Raw genomic sequence first — 5223 nt, forward strand, 5'->3', positions numbered from 1 at the left:
CGCGGGGGGCCAAAAATTCAAAGTGCTCCAAAATGCACACGGGGGTGTCAAGCAACCTCCATGTACCGTGGAATGACCGTGGCCAAGGATTAAACATAAAATTCCATGCCTAGGCCATGTTGGACCGATGCCCCGTCTCGTTTCGCCATAAGCAAGGGCGTGGCAAGGCACGCGGGGGGCCAAAAAATCAAATTGCTCCGAAATGCACATTGGGGTGTCAAGCAACCTCCATGTACCGTGGAATGACCGTGGCCAAGGATTAAAGATAAAATTCCTTGCCTAGGCCATGTTGGACCGAGGCCTTGTCTCGTTTCGCCATAAGCAAGGGCGTGGCAAGGCACGCGGGGGGCCAAAAAATCAAAGTGCTCCGAAATGCACACGGGGGTGTCAAGCAACCTCCATGTACCGTGGAATGACCGTGGCCAAGGAATAAAGATAAAATTCCTTGCCTAGGCCAAGTTGGACCGAGGCCCCGTCTCGTTTCGCCATAAGCAAGGGCGTGGCAAGGCACGCGGGGCGCCAAAAAATCAAAGTGCTCCGAAATGCACACGGGGGTGTCAAGCAACCTCCATGTACCGTGGAATGACCGTGGCCAAGGAATAAAGATAAAATTCCTTGCCTAGGCCATGTTGGACCGAGGCCCCGTCTAGTTTCGCCATAAGCAAGGGCGTGGCAAGGCATGCGGGGGGCCAAAAATTCAAAGTGCTCCGAAATGCACACGGGGGTGTCAAGCAACCTCCATGTACCGTGGAATGACCGTGGCCAAGGAATAAAGATAAAATTCCTTGCCTAGGCCAAGTTGGACCGAGGCCCCGTCTCGTTTCGCCATAAGCAAGGGCGTGGCAAGGCACGCGGGGGGCCAAAAAATCAAATTGCTCCGAAATGCACACGGGGGTGTCAAGCAACCTCCATATACCGTGGAATGACCGTGGCCAAGGATTAAACATAAAATTCCATGCCTAGGCCATGTTGGACCGAGGCCCCGTCTCGTTTCGCCATAAGCAAGGGCGTGGCAAGGCATGCGGGGGGCCAAAAATTCAAAGTGCTCTGAAATGCACACGGGGGTGTCAAGCAACCTCCATGTACCGTGGAATGACCGTGGCCAAGGAATAAAGATAAAATTCCTTGCCTAGGCCAAGTTGGACCGAGGCCCCGTCTCGTTTCGCCATAAGCAAGGGCGTGGCAAGGCACGCGGGGGGCCAAAAAATCAAAGTGCTCCGAAATGCACACGGGGGTGTCAAGCAACCTCCATATACCGTGGAATGACCGTGGCCAAGGATTAAACATAAAATTCCATGCCTAGGCCATGTTGGACCGAGGCCCCGTCTCGTTTCGCCATAAGCAAGGGCGTGGCAAGGCACGCGGGGGGCCAAAAATTCAAAGTGCTCCGAAATGCACACGGGGGTGTCAAGCAACCGCCATGTACCGTGGAATGACCGTGGCCAAGGATTAAACATAAAATTCCATGCCTAGGCCATGTTGGACCGATGCCCCGTCTCGTTTCGCCATAAGCAAGGGCGTGGCAAGGCACGCGGGGGGCCAAAAAATCAAATTGCTCCGAAATGCACATTGGGGTGTCAAGCAACCTCCATATACCGTGGAATGACCGTGGCCAAGGATTAAACATAAAATTCCATGCCTAGGCCATGTTGGACCGAGGCCCCGTCTCGTTTCGCCATAAGCAAGGGCGTGGCAAGGCACGCGGGGGGCCAAAAATTCAAAGTGCTCCAAAATGCACACGGGGGTGTCAAGCAACCTCCATGTACCGTGGAATGACCGTGGCCAAGGATTAAACATAAAATTCCATGCCTAGGCCATGTTGGACCGATGCCCCGTCTCGTTTCGCCATAAGCAAGGGCGTGGCAAGGCACGCGGGGGGCCAAAAAATCAAATTGCTCCGAAATGCACATTGGGGTGTCAAGCAACCTCCATGTACCGTGGAATGACCGTGGCCAAGGATTAAAGATAAAATTCCTTGCCTAGGCCATGTTGGACCGAGGCCCCGTCTCGTTTCGCCATAAGCAAGGGCGTGGCAAGGCACGCGGGGGGCCAAAAAATCAAAGTGCTCCGAAATGCACACGGGGGTGTCAAGCAACCTCCATGTACCGTGGAATGACCGTGGCCAAGGAATAAAGATAAAATTCCTTGCCTAGGCCAAGTTGGACCGAGGCCCCGTCTCGTTTCGCCATAAGCAAGGGCGTGGCAAGGCACGCGGGGGGCCAAAAAATCAAAGTGCTCCGAAATGCACACGGGGGTGTCAAGCAACCTCCATATACCGTGGAATGACCGTGGCCAAGGATTAAACATAAAATTCCATGCCTAGGCCATGTTGGACCGAGGCCCCGTCTCGTTTCGCCATAAGCAAGGGCGTGGCAAGGCACGCGGGGGGCCAAAAAATCAAATTGCTCCGAAATGCACATTGGGGTGTCAAGCAACCTCCATATACCGTGGAATGACCGTGGCCAAGGATTAAACATAAAATTCCATGCCTAGGCCATGTTGGACCGAGGCCCCGTCTCGTTTCGCCATAAGCAAGGGCGTGGCAAGGCACGCGGGGGGCCAAAAATTCAAAGTGCTCCAAAATGCACACGGGGGTGTCAAGCAACCTCCATGTACCTTGGAATGACCGTGGCCAAGGATTAAACATAAAATTCCATGCCTAGGCCATGTTGGACCGATGCCCCGTCTCGTTTCGCCATAAGCAAGGGCGTGGCAAGGCACGCGGGGGGCCAAAAAATCAAATTGCTCCGAAATGCACATTGGGGTGTCAAGCAACCTCCATGTACCGTGGAATGACCGTGGCCAAAGATTAAAGATAAAATTCCTTGCCTAGGCCATGTTGGACCTAGGCCCCGTCTCGTTTCGCCATAAGCAAGGGCGTGGCAAGGCACGCGGGGGGCCAAAAAATCAAAGTGCTCCGAAATGCACACGGGGGTGTCAAGCAACCTCCATGTACCGTGGAATGACCGTGGCCAAGGAATAAAGATAAAATTCCTTGCCTAGGCCAAGTTGGACCGAGGCCCCGTCTCGTTTCGCCATAAGCAAGGGCGTGGCAAGGCACGCGGGGGGCCAAAAAATCAAAGTGCTCCGAAATGCACACGGGGGTGTCAAGCAACCTCCATATACCGTGGAATGACCGTGGCCAAGGATTAAACATAAAATTCCATGCCTAGGCCATGTTGGACCGAGGCCCCGTCTCGTTTCGCCATAAGCAAGGGCGTGGCAAGGCACGCGGGGGGCCAAAAATTCAAAGTGCTCCGAAATGCACACGGGGGTGTCAAGCAACCTCCATGTACCGTGGAATGACCGTGGCCAAGGATTAAACATAAAATTCCATGCCTAGGCCATGTTGGACCGATGCCCCGTCTCGTTTCGCCATAAGCAAGGGCGTGGCAAGGCACGCGGGGGGCCAAAAAATCAAATTGCTCCGAAATGCACATTGGGGTGTCAAGCAACCTCCATATACCGTGGAATGACCGTGGCCAAGGATTAAACATAAAATTCCATGCCTAGGCCATGTTGGACCGAGGCCCCGTCTCGTTTCGCCATAAGCAAGGGCGTGGCAAGGCACGTGGGGGGCCAAAAAATCAAATTGCTCCGAAATGCACATTGGGGAGTCAAGCAACCTCCATATACCGTGAAATGACCGTGGCCAAGGATTAAACATAAAATTCCATGCCTAGGCCATGTTGGACCGAGGCCCCGTCTCGTTTCGCCATAAGCAAGGGCGTGGCAAGGCACGCGGGGGGCCAAAAAATCAAATTGCTCCGAAATGCACATTGGGGTGTCAAGCAACCTCCATATACCGTGGAATGACCGTGGCCAAGGATTAAACATAAAATTCCATGCCTAGGCCATGTTGGACCGAGGCCCCGTCTCGTTTCGCCATAAGCAAGGGCGTGGCAAGGCACGCGGGGGGCCAAAAATTCAAAGTGCTCCAAAATGCACACGGGGGTGTCAAGCAACCTCCATGTACCTTGGAATGACCGTGGCCAAGGATTAAACATAAAATTCCATGCCTAGGCCATGTTGGACCGATGCCCCGTCTCGTTTCGCCATAAGCAAGGGCGTGGCAAGGCACGCGGGGGGCCAAAAAATCAAATTGCTCCGAAATGCACATTGGGGTGTCAAGCAACCTCCATGTACCGTGGAATGACCGTGGCCAAGGATTAAAGATAAAATTCCTTGCCTAGGCCATGTTGGACCTAGGCCCCGTCTCGTTTCGCCATAAGCAAGGGCGTGGCAAGGCACGCGGGGGGCCAAAAAATCAAAGTGCTCCGAAATGCACACGGGGGTGTCAAGCAACCTCCATGTACCGTGGAATGACCGTGGCCAAGGAATAAAGATAAAATTCCTTGCCTAGGCCAAGTTGGACCGAGGCCCCGTCTCGTTTCGCCATAAGCAAGGGCGTGGCAAGGCACGCGGGGGGCCAAAAAATCAAAGTGCTCCGAAATGCACACGGGGGTGTCAAGCAACCTCCATATACCGTGGAATGACCGTGGCCAAGGATTAAACATAAAATTCCATGCCTAGGCCATGTTGGACCGAGGCCCCGTCTCGTTTCGCCATAAGCAAGGGCGTGGCAAGGCACGCGGGGGGCCAAAAATTCAAAGTGCTCCGAAATGCACACGGGGGTGTCAAGCAACCTCCATGTACCGTGGAATGACCGTGGCCAAGGATTAAACATAAAATTCCATGCCTAGGCCATGTTGGACCGATGCCCCGTCTCGTTTCGCCATAAGCAAGGGCGTGGCAAGGCACGCGGGGGGCCAAAAAATCAAATTGCTCCGAAATGCACATTGGGGTGTCAAGCAACCTCCATATACCGTGGAATGACCGTGGCCAAGGATTAAACATAAAATTCCATGCCTAGGCCATGTTGGACCGAGGCCCCGTCTCGTTTCGCCATAAGCAAGGGCGTGGCAAGGCACGTGGGGGGCCAAAAAATCAAATTGCTCCGAAATGCACATTGGGGAGTCAAGCAACCTCCATATACCGTGAAATGACCGTGGCCAAGGATTAAACATAAAATTCCATGCCTAGGCCATGTTGGACCGAGGCCCCGTCTCGTTTCGCCATAAGCAAGGGCGTGGCAAGGCACGCGGGGGGCCAAAAAATCAAATTGCTCCGAAATGCACATTGGGGTGTCAAGCAACCTCCATATACCGTGGAATGACCGTGGCCAAGGATTAAACATAAAATTCCATGCCTAGGCCATGTTGG

This window comes from Trifolium pratense, linkage group LG1 (assembly GCF_020283565.1).
Source record: "Trifolium pratense cultivar HEN17-A07 linkage group LG1, ARS_RC_1.1, whole genome shotgun sequence".
Lineage (NCBI taxonomy): Eukaryota > Viridiplantae > Streptophyta > Magnoliopsida > Fabales > Fabaceae > Trifolium > Trifolium pratense.